Source organism: Sinohyriopsis cumingii, chromosome 19 (genome assembly GCF_028554795.1).
Source record: "Sinohyriopsis cumingii isolate HCF-2022 chromosome 19, ASM2855479v2, whole genome shotgun sequence".
Taxonomy (NCBI): domain Eukaryota; kingdom Metazoa; phylum Mollusca; class Bivalvia; order Unionida; family Unionidae; genus Sinohyriopsis; species Sinohyriopsis cumingii.
Window position 1 is genome coordinate 43,187,596 of NC_142979.1, and position 13,309 is coordinate 43,200,904.

Genomic DNA, 13,309 nt, shown 5'->3' on the forward strand with positions numbered 1-13,309 from the left:
AATTTACTTCTATCAACGATACTGAACGAGTCAGACTTTCCTTTATTACCTTCTTGCCAGTTGTGAGATAAATTGTCCTACTTCATTAATATAGTTTTATTTTTTCCGCTCTGCAAATTAAGATTGGCGACCAAGAAAGAATTCTCCTCTGCAAAAGTGGGTAAAGTTTAAGCATGATAACATTCTTGATATATTTCAAGGTTTGACAGGTGACAATTGAATAACCTGCCACTTATCACGCCACCTACCCCTAAATGTTAGAAGATTATTATATATATATTTTGCCCACTCTTCTTGTAATATCATCCTTGGATGCACGTTTTCTTCGTAAATTGCATTTATCGAGAAATGATGAGATGCTATTATAACAATAAACCAGAGTGTCATCAGACTCAATATGCATGACGAAGAACACATCAGCTGCCAAAAACCATTTACGTGATGGGTAGTGGCAATAAAATCATTTACCTGATGGGTCCAAGCAAAAAAGCATCCAATAGATATACATATTTTTGGAGACATATATGATAATAATTTAAAATTCATCTTTTGTATTGAACCTTGAATCTCACGGAGAACATAACTATTTCCATAATAACATTTCTTCATCATTTTGAAAAACAATTTTGCTCACTGTAAACCTGAAACTATACTCAGAATCCGAATGAACCTTTAATACGTATGGATAAATAATATTCTTCACTAACAGAAGTATTCCGCATCCCTTATGGAAATCTCTTTGCTTCGTGGGATATTAGCTAGAAATGTGTAGCCGTCTAAACCATTCATATCAAAATGGTCACGTTTTGTTTCACAAAGACCAAATATTTCATAGATTTGGATCACTCGACAAAAAGCAGAATAAAGAAAATTACTTTTGAGGCAGCTCACTTTTAGATAATTGATTTATAGTGGACATCGTATTTCTATTAACTCTGGCATCTGATTTATAGTGGGCATGATATTTAAATGTACACTTTCATCTGATTTGTTGTGGACATTGCATTTCTATTAACACTGTCCTCTGATTCATAGTGGACATGGTATGTCTATTAACATTGGCATCTGATTTATAGTGGACATTGGATTTCTATTAACACTGTCATCTGATTTATAATGAACATGGAATTTATGCATGTGATTCATAGTGGACAAAAAATTATATTTACACTGACATCTGATTTATAGAGGACATGTTATTTCTATTAACACTGTCGTATGATTTATAGAGGACATGGTATTTCTATTAACACTGTCGTATGATTTATAGAGGACATGGTATTTCTATTAACACTGTCGTATGATTTATAGTGGACATGGTATTTCTATTAACACTGACATCTGATTTATAGAGGACATGGTATTTCTATTAACACTGTCGTATGATTCATAGAGGACATGGTATTTCTATTAACACTTTCGTATGATTTATAGAGGACATGGTATTTCTATTAACACTGACATCTGATTTATAGAGGACATGGTATTTCTATTAACACTGTCGTATGATTTATAGAGGACATGGTATTTCTATTAACACTTTCGTATGATTTATAGAGGACATGGTATTTTTATTAACATTGTCGTATGATTTATAGAGGACATGGTATTTCTATTAACACTGTCGTATGATTTATAGAGGACATGGTATTTCTATTAACACTGTCATCTATTAATAGAAATACCATGTCCTCTATAAATCATACGACAGTGTTAATATAAATACCATGTCCTCTATAAATCATACGATAGTGTTAATAAAAATAACAACACCAGTGGTTGAATATACAGGGAGCGATGTAGGCATTTTGCTGAAATTTTAAATAATTTTCATCAAAACCATGTTTGTTATAAGCTGGAATATGTTAATGGAATAAAAACAACAACGTATTTTACATTTAACTGATACTTTTTATTATTATCTTGTAACGTAGTAGTTTTTGCAGTAGCACTCTAGTGAACTTTTAAAAAATACATTGAACGACGCGTGGTAAACGACAGTTACAAGTTTTGTTTCTCTTGAACATTTTTTAAAGTCCATACAATTTACAACATATCAAGCATTTAATAGTTGATACTAGGTTGTGTAGTTGTTACTAGGCTGTATAGTTGGTTCGATTGACTAGGTTCTTGCTATCTGTTTTAGTGTTGCACAGTTGGTGTATTTGCAGAGGCCAGGCCATGTTATTTTTATGTTTATATTCGATTTTCTTAATGGCTCCAATTTGTAAATGACGAAGCCGATCCGAATAAGCAGCAATAAGTTCAACACAGACAGTGATCCAAATAATACATTTTCCTGCTTTAGCTCTCTTTGTTTTCCTATTCCGAGTCCTGAATTCGCGTTAAATCCAGTCCCGTTTGTTTCAGGTTCTTCTCTAGTTCTTGCAACTCATTATCTTTCATTTCTCGTTAATATTACGAATAATTTGAAACTTTCCTCAGTCTTCTCTAGGTCGTCAGATAAACTATTTTTTATTCATCTTTGCAGAGCTTCTTCGTTTGACAGTAGCTTGTAGCTGCTTCGTTAGACATGGGTTTGTCGACCTTAAAAAGACTTTTTGTTTCTCTAGCAAATTCTACATGAGTTTGTCCAGCTTCTTTTTTATAGTTTCTGAATTTTTGCTGATAAACTTCAGGTACTAACTCATAACCCCTTAGGATGCATTCTTTAACCACTTTATAGTTGCCACTTTGGTGAACTGATAGTGAATTTTAAATATCATTAGCCTTACCAGTGAGTACACATTGTAATAGCTGAATCCAATGTTCACTTGGCCACTTCAAATTTTCAGCAACTTTTTCTAGTATGTGCCTGCGGCAAATAAACTAAGCAAATAAATCTTGTTATCATGTATTAATAATTTTGTATTTTGTTAAAATATTCCCCTCCAGTCTTCCTTGTCTAATATAATAACCTGTGAATGTAATACGACAAAGTCTAGATGGTCTAGTAATTTTCAAGTTTAACACTTGTAAGTTTGGTTGGTCTGTTATTATTACCTCAAGATGATTTATTAAGCGTAACATATTTATTTTATGTCTTGTTTATTTGTATTGATTTCAATTTACATAGTATTAATAACCATTATACAATAATTTTCAAAATGCCCTCCTCGCTGTCTGTAAATTCCGCCATTGAGGGTAGTTAATATTGAGATTCCACCATTTACCACCCCGAGGGGAATGTCACACTCTTACCGTATAACTTTATCAGCATTTTTGCCAGTAGACTTTGTGTTACATAATTAGGACGGTGTTTTTCTTTTACATGTAAATTCGTACTGAGCGTACTGCGTACACACACTGATTGTATCACCAGAATAACAATGTAAATCTGTCCCATTTTTTACGTATGGTGATTTTGGGGGTTGGATGGGTGGATAATTCCTTATACTTCGTGTGCACGATTTAGAGCTTGTTGTTATTTCAAACATTGAGTATATATCGTTTAAACTCCCTTATGGGACCTCCATCGACAAAGAGGTGTTTTTCACATAATAATAAGAATATTTATTAAAAAAAATGAGCACGCTTACGACGTGAGTCCAACCTACAGTCTTATAATAGTTGAGATATAAAATCGAAGTATTTTCCAACCAAGCTGCTATAATTCAGTTATACGCTTGGCGCTCACCATTAAGAGGTTAGTGTTAGGACTCGTCGGCCTGGTGTCAGGATAATGTGACTGGGTGGGACATCATGCTACATATCTGCGGCATTATGCCCCATTGCTAGACATCACAATAAACTGCCACAATGCAGACATCGTAGCGATATGACTGAACAATTGTTAAATCTACGTTAAAAATCCAAATCACACACACACACACACACACACACACACACACACACACACACAGACACACACACACACACACTTCAGTCCTAAAATAAAATAAGCGCTTTCTATTTCAAGCTTACAATTTTGAAATTGTTCTTTTAAAAGTCGATTTTTTGCATGTTTTAATGTCGTACAATTATTAAAATATGATTATTTCCCCAAATAAGTACGGTATTTAATTGAAGAAATAGCTTCTAAGCATAACGCATCAGATATGCGAAAACCAAAATCAGTCATCGTACACGATTTCTGAGTTCCTGATATTTTTAAGACTGCTCATCTTTAGACTGGTTCTACGTTTTGATAAATTATTAAACGTATAAATCGCGTTGTATGGGATACTAGCTCCTTAACATTGTTCAAAAGCTAAATGAACTTTATCATATACGTATACAGCCTAGATTGCATTGTAACGTTAAAAATGTAGAAAGACGCGTACATGATTCGTCTAATAAAACTTAAATCTACTGTTTCTATTCAAATCCAATGAACGTCAAGTAAAGTTAGTAACATGCATACATAAGCAAAGGAAATAATTCAGATTAAAACAATTTCCAATTGCATGTATGTAGTTGATAGCTAAAGAAGCATATTTTTTATTATCTCCCTTTGCCTAATATGTTTACGGTGCCGCACACGACCGCACCAATGATCCCTGTGCGTAACACTATTATCCGAATCATATACGAAGCCCATCTAGGTCGATCAAAATTCCTTGCTTAGAAACTATTTTTTCTAATTATGAATAATTTTTCGTGTGCTGTTTTGTGAATAATTTTTATGGTGAAAATTGCGATGCTGGTGACCGAGAAAAGAAATACCAAGCTCCGTCGTTTTATTTATATGACTTTGAACAAAAAAGAATAAATTTTTAACTTTTTTTTAGTTAAAAAGAAATCATAAATTTATAATGGTTCGAAATCCACCTTTGTAGATCGTGAGTCATTTTTTTAAATGTTTTTTTTTAAAACAATATTATGCATATGAGCACACGGCGTAAGCGCTACTCATATCCAAAGTATTTTAATATTTGACGCTTTCTAGAGACAAACCCTTCATGAAACTGGGTGTATAAAACGCTTGATAGAAACAAACCCTTCATGAAATTGGGTGTATATAACGCTTGATACAGACAAACCCTTCATCAAATTGGGTGTATATAACGCTTGATACAGACAAACCCTTCATCAAATTGGGTGTATATAACGCTTGATAAAGACAAACCCTTCATGAAATTGGGTGTATATAACGCTTGATACAGACAAACCCTTCATCAAATTGGGTGTATATAACGCTTGATAAAGACAAACCCTTCATCAAATTGGGTGTATATAACGCTTGATAGAGACAATCCCGGCATCAAATTGGATGTATTTAACGCCTGATAGAGACAATCCCTTCATGAAATTGGGTGTATTAAACGCTTTCTAGACATAATCCCTAGACATAATCCCTTCATGAAATTGTGTGTTTTAAACGCTTCTAAACATAATCCCTTCATTAAATTGGGTGTATCAAACGCTTTCTAAACATAACCCCTTCATGAAATTGGGTGTATTAAACGCTTTCTAAACATAATCTCTTCATGGAATTGGGTGTATCAAACGCGTTCTAGAGACAAACCCTTCATGAAATTGAGTGTATTTAACGCTTTCTATAGACAATCCTTTCATGAAACTGGGTGTATTTAACTTCTTTTTTAGAGACAATCCCTTCATAAAATAGGGTGTATTTAACGCTTTCTACAGACATTCACTTCGTGAAATTGGGTGTATTTAACGCTATATACACCTAAGTGGCTTGTAACGCCTCCGACAGAACGTATTATTTTATTATCTATTTTTAAAACATCATTGACTCCATTCCTTTTGAATAAACAACTTTTCAAAATGTAAAATTTTAAACTGTCACGTTATCGGTCGTCCTTGTTGCTATCTCTTCATACAATGTAATCCCAATATTGCCAGATGTATCATGGACAAGATAATGAAAAATCTAAATCTGCGGAAACGACAATGTGAGAAATTTTGCTAAGCCGTGTCTATGAATTCTTTCACACTGTAATGCTTTTGATCAAAGCTATTGATAAGCATGTGATATACTGTTTCTGCATTTTTATTGATTCCAGTGTTGGTTAACTATGAAGAACACGATCGTCAATAAACAGTTTAATAAAATTTCAGCAACAGACATTCCTGTTTATTCGCATAATGAAGAGTGGGTGAATAATCTGTTGTTTTTTTTTTTCTTCATCCTGGGATGGTTTGTAATGACAGTTCCAACAGAGAGTGAACAAAGCGACGCAGAATGACTGAATGAAGGAATGATAAAATATTGTCATTGATTACTATATTTCTGAATTATTGTTTACATGATTTCGTTTGTTGCAAGAGCAAACATAATAGCACGTGTTAGTCTAACCAAATGACCGGAGTTGTTCTCTTGTTCAACAGGAGAGACGACCAGGCGAAGCGAAATAATGCGTTTAAAATTGAAGGTCCCACAGATCCTGACGTAGTATTACATAATAGCACCCCTACTGCCATATTTGTGTTGAAGGAGTTAAGATGAGTAAAATGGCTTTTTACAATCGCATGCCTAGTACAGTTTGCCATTTTATATTCAGCTAGTTTTGTTGAACGAATACTTAATACAGATTTCTATAACCCTTATACTTTTATGCAAGAGAAAGACCAATTTTTTTATCTGCATCAATCTGCACGTGGTTGCCATATTTTTACAAATATTCCTCTTCCACTAGATGATTGAAGAGATAAAAGAACGCAAAAGAAAGAGATTTTTACTTCTTCCAGAATTGCAAATCGAACCTCTCCTTAGATAATAAAAAGTCATGGTCGTTTTTTTTCCTGCTTCTGTTCATCTGATTCTACCGTATATTTTAATATATAAGTCTACCCAAGGGGGAACAGCATGACAGCGTTTTTTGAAGATTAATCTGCACTGTACAAGTCCATATACAATATTATTGGAACTGTGAGAGTCAGATATCACTATATAACGAAGTCGGTGGAATTTCCATATTATCGAACACCCCTGAGCTTGCCGTAGGCTAGTTTATCGTTTGAGATTTGTAAAACAAGAGGATAGAAAGAAAATGCTATGGACGAATACAAACATGAGTACTCAATGAGCAGATGATGTTGCTACCTCTAGCTGGGGAATCTCCATTCTTACATCCAGTATCAGTATCAAATGCGCTTAGATTCTCTGTCTTCGAGACACAGTAACGTTTGAAGCCAGATTACACAGGTTGCTGGTGGATTTTTTTTTAATACTTCCAACCATGACATAGACCTAGGAGTTTCGATATAATATATTTTATTGCAACCGAAATATTTGAGACTGTTCTGTGCTATGTGGAATTCAGTTCCGATATGTTCCATATATAATAAATTCTGTAGCCGTCGTTCATAGGCACTCACCAGTAAACCTCCCCCTCAGAAAACGAAAAAAAAAAAAACGCCACAAAAAAAACCAACCCACCCACCCAATAAACACCAAATTTTGATGGCCAGAGGAATCTTGAGCTAGGGTGACGCTTTCCACTTGGAATTTTAAACGAACAGGGTAGACTTTGATCTGCTGGTACATTATATGACAGTACTTGTTATATGGTGTATTTAGTTGAATGTACATTATCTTCGGGTAAATACTGCAGTCTGATCTGGCAATGAAACCAAAGTTTATAACACGGACGAATGTAATTGGGCATTCATTGCCTAAGGGAGCTTCAGTAATTAGTTCGGATCATTATGACAGTCGCACGTTTTGATACAGTATAGATACCCATTCTAGCAACCGTATATGCCTAGCTGACCATAAACTATGAGTGTGTGTGTTATTAGGATTTTTTTTAACGAAGCTGTAACAATTGTTCGGTCATATCGCAACGATTTCGGCAGTGTGGCAGTTTATAGTGATGTCTAGCACTAGGGCATCAAGCCCCAGACATGCAGCATGATGTCCCACCCTGACACCAGGCCGACCACTCCTAACACTAACCTCTTAATGCTGGGCGCCTAGATACCATTTTTGTAAGTCTTTGGTATGACTCGCCTGGGGTTCGAACCCACGTTCGAGGTGTCGCTCTAACCACTAGGCCACCGAAGCGGTCATAAAATATGAACTTGCTGGTGAAAATATAAGAGGAAAAGACTAAGAATTTTGTGTAAAATAAAACGAATTTGAGATTTTATTCATCACATTTCCGCAATGAAGTTACGTTTCCTAGAGATGTTACGTTGTTCTGATACGTTTCAATCGATCATTTCTACTCGTCTTAAAGCAGGAATCTGTATAATCCTGACACGACGTTCATCGGTGTTAAACGTATTCAAATTTTTCAAATCTAAAACTGCTTGCATCATTTCCGCGAATTACATGGAATTCGTGATCGACCCAAAATTCTGTTTTGACCGTTGACAGCTTTTTTTTTAAAAAATCTTAAATTAACTTTCCGTCCCGATATGAGATACCTCAGAAGAAATGTCACATAGCGCTGGAAAATACAAACTGGGGAGCAGACCCTGGATTTCATATGAGTCGTGCGATCCAAGCGTCGCTCGGCTGTTTCTGTCAGGTCATAAAATATACCTCGTATGTAATTCGCCATTGACAACTATATTCTGAACAACTTTCATTCACATGGAATAGTATGGCGGCAGAAGAAGACAAATTCACAGTCAGAACAAACGCGATCTTTACTGTCGTAATATATATGGTACACACCACCAGAGGCGAATCAACCAACACATCAACTCGGTGTGGATCCCTACAACTACTTCCGAGGTTATTTCACGACCTTCGGAAATTTCACGACCTTCGGAAATGGCCGAGCGATGGTCCGATCGACGAGTGGTGGCAAATACAGACTGATGAGCAGACCGGAAGGTTTTTCTCCGGTTATTTTAGCAAGATCTAAACTTTTTTATGGCTCGATTGTGTACGGATAAGCTCAGAAATCTTGCCGGAAGATCTTACATTTGATACACAATCAGGGATATTGTCTGGGTGCATTTCAAAATGTACGTTCAAAACGACTACATTGAGGGGGCCCCGAGTGGCCCTAAAGCGCTCTCCGTTACGGATCACTGCCATCTCACCTCTGTCTGTGTGGGTTCGAGTCTCGGATTCAGCCAACGTGGGTATGTGAGAAAGCTTGCCAGTAGCTTCTCGTGGGTCGGTGGTTCTTTCCGGGGATTTTCCCGGGTTCTTCCTCCACCATTAATACTGGCCGCCATATATAGCCTATCGTGTGCTGAATAATGGCGTTAAACCCAACAACAACAACAACAACAACTATATTGAGACAGATGAACCAACACTTTGTCTTAGAAGAAATAAATTGTCCATTCAGTAATATGTTAAACATACTTATGAACAATCTGATACCGCATATGATGTTGACTTTACGCTAAAACAGCAAAATATGCTCAATAAACAAATATTTATTGCAGCTTTTAATGCATTCGTCCTAAACTAGAAGCAGCAAAAACAAATTTTGGAAATACTGCAAAAATAGTATGCTGCAATCACCGCCTTGGTACCAGTTCACAATCATCGCCTTGCTATCAATACCCCTCCACAATATTTGATCTTTGAAAAGTTATCAACAAATCCTCTTGTTTCCAAGAGTACATTCAATTAAATCAGAAACTATCTTGACCTTATCTAAGTTTGATCTGATCATTCCCAATCCATTTTTTATATTTGGACATTTTGGGTGTAGGCATCTTCGCTAGCCAAGGTTCCGGTATGTTAATCATATCTACACTTTGGCGGATCGAGCAGATATTTTAGTGCTTTGCCCTAACGACATCTATTGGATTTGATGAGTTGCCTCTCTTAGTATGTAATGCTAACTAACCAACAGCGTGTAACAGCGGTACTTCTATGTCGGCCAAAAATGGTGGAGGCAATTGACTTTAAATGGATACTTTGTAAGTTTAATATCGAGTGTGCGACTGTGTACAAGATAGAAGCCATTATAGATGTATTTGAGTGAAATGTATTTGTACAAACTCGGACCGGCAGTGGAACATTGCTTGTTTATGAGTCCATTCAAGTTGTGTGCTCCCTCTGCCTTGATCATGTATGAACAGTGTTCAAATTTGAACAACTTAATTTGATTGGATGCGGTGGCTTCCTGCCACAACCAATGAAGTTCACGGATCCGAAAAACAGAAATATCTGTTCGATCAGCGAATTTGTAGATTGGGTTAACATATCGGAACCTTGGCTAGCGAAGATTGGGTCAAGTGTTACAGCCATTTGCCTATCGAAAAGTTGGAATTTGCCGACACAGTGCGGTGTCGGCATACGGTAGCCGCTTACTAGCCGGACTAACAAACTTGAACGACCTTACACCTAGCCATACCTGCATGAAATCGACAGGAAGATGATTTTATTTATTCAGAAATTGTGAGTATAACATTTGGAATGTTTTAAATTTGACGACTACAGCGTTGATGAAATTTTACCTGGAACTCACCACTTGCATTGCCAGTCGCATGACTACCCAAATCAAACCTATTTGTCCATGAAATCAGAAGTCGAATAGTTTTGTTCCAAATAACCAAAGCATGAAAGTTTCCACACAAATTGAAAAAGAGATTAACAGTCAGGTAAGCATTTAGCGAACTCATTTGTTTTGAACTTCGTCGCGTCATTTTGTTTGACTATCAGAGCTCATGGTAATTCATACTCTATTTATCTAAGTTACATTGATTTTGGACCTCGACCTTTTTTTACTTCCCCATTGTTCTCTGATATATTTAGGACAGTGCAGTCACTTCATCCACACATCAGCGATGTTCCGAAAGGTGTCTGACCTCCAAGCCAATCAGAACAACTTTGGCATTGTTCGTCGCATACTGGTTAATAGACTCACATCAGAAAGAGAAGAGGATGTTTCGATTCCTGTCCGATACCCATTCACCCCCATCCACCGCATTCCACGAAGATGGTTCATAAACTTTTAACTTCACATTGGAAAAATGGTTGCAAACGATTAGGAAACGCCCGCCATACCCATGTTTGACGTGATAACACCTTCATGAATATGGTTCCGTCCATGTTTTACATGGCAAATGTACGCGTGATACAGTTTTCTAAATATCGAACAACTATCTTCCTTTCAACGGACGTTACAACTGGTTTCATTTTATTATTAATTTTTTCGCAACAATTGTGTTTGGAACCATGGATATTGATCTGGATTTCTCCGTTACATCTGGAGCGAGAAGTTTTAGACATACGTACGGCATTTGGTCGATTTCTGGACTGCCCCCAAATTCCCATGGCAATTAGTGAATTTGTAGACTGCGTATTCCTTTGACATTCATACAATTTCCTCACTTATAATGAGCATACGGTCCTTCTGGGATAGTGGCAGACGATAAATGTTATCATGGACTGCACATACTGTAGTCTTTTAGAAGTTCATCGGACCCTGCACCTTAGCGGAATATTCAGGTAGGCTTTTTGTGCCCCATCGTGACGTTAGTAGTGTCATGCGTTGTTATCCTTGTCCTTCGTAATTTTTCTTACGTCGATTGTACGCCAAGTAATTACGTACGCTCGACATCTCAGATGTTGGCGTACCTGACCTTGGAAGGAATTCCGGGCAACCATTTACTATTAATCGTTCTAGAATACCATGCTGGAATCGGCTTTATCAAAAATATGTCAATGGACACAAGTTGTAACCATAAATGTCCATGCTGAGTGACCAAGTGTTGTCCTCTGTGCATTTTAATTACAGACATTCAATATTTCGGGATGAATATTCTACGGTTATATAGTTCTGATATGTATATTGGAAGAAAACTGTTGCATGAAAAGGGGCGTGCTAGGTAAGATGGCATTAGCAAAAACACATTTTGTTAAAATTGCATGAGCTAGCACGACTGGTTGCAACTGAAAAAGTAACGCTTTATGTTGGTTAAAGAACTCACGGTACTAATTGCATAGAAAAATGAGAACCAGTCTAGAAATGGGTAGATAAAATAGAGTATATTCGGGTTTGGTTGGACAGGATTGGTTGATAATGAAATAATGATTTTAGTAAAATGAATCTTTTGAGAGCTTATCCTAGTTGTAACTGAGAAGAAGAAAAAAATAGAAACATTGTTTTATTGATGGTATTTTAGTTCTTTAACAGACTTAAGTTTGGAAAACTCATTGCTAAAATTAGCACATGACTGTTTGGTGCGCAATTGACTCACATAAATCCAGAACATGCCGCGGCACGTATGGTTTTCTCTACACAGAAGCTGTCATCCAGGATGCATCTATACTAATACATATAGGTTTGATCATGAGCACCCAAAATGTTAAAGTTATTGCATTTTTAATATCATGGTGTTTGCAAGTATTTACTGTGGGGACTGAATTTGTACCGTGAGTCATATACACGTTAGGAGCTACCAATAATATCATTATGTTATCTACAGCTGCAAATGTCTGCCGTTAGTGCTCAGAAGGATGGAAAGTAGGTACAATAATGATATGTTGTTACTTTCTGATAAATAATTGCAAGGTATTTTTCCAGCAGGCTTGCCACATAATTATTATCATATCTACGTATGTGGCTAACAAACAATATAGTCTTTTAACATTTTGGGATAGAGAGAGTTTATTTGCACTTTATTTTATTGACTCCCACGTATTACGGTGCCAAGGTTGGGTGTACCTTGAATCTGCCATTTTTAAAATCAAAGTGTTCATGAATTATCTATTAAATGGAGTATATAATTTTCTCAGGATGAATATATCAAGCGTGTATGCCTTGTTAATAAATACATCACACCCATATGTCTGTAGCTTTCAGCAGAGAGAGAGAGAGAGAGAGAGAGAGAGAGAGAGAGAATATTATTTGAATTACTTTAATCTATAATATCGACCGTATACTTGAAAAATAAATAAGAAAATAACTATTCATAATGTAAACATTAATGTGTGAAATATTGTGTGTATTAGCATTAGTCTATTTCTAAGACTATCGCTATACGTCCCATTTTGTTGAAATGCTTGCAATTTTCAGTCTATTTTACATATATGCATTTTAGAATAAGTTTGGCATGCTTTCGTATTTTAAATGATGAACTTTCATTATTCAGTGTGTTCATTTCTACTTATAAGTATAATAACATCTATAGAAAAAATTAGATATATTAGAGTGTTATTAATATACGTTCCTACCAACACGAATACATGCTTGCATATACACATTCATGCACGCACACTCAAATATACAAACAAACAAACATACTATAGGGTAGAGGGGGGCAAAACGCCCCATTTAACAGCTTTTGGTAATTTATGGCTTGATTTACATGATTGTGTTCGCAATTGGACAATTTATTTACAGTATGCTTTACGTCTAACATAATGGAATGATGTTTACTTACAACGAAGAGACTTTTTGTGAGAAAAATGAAAAAC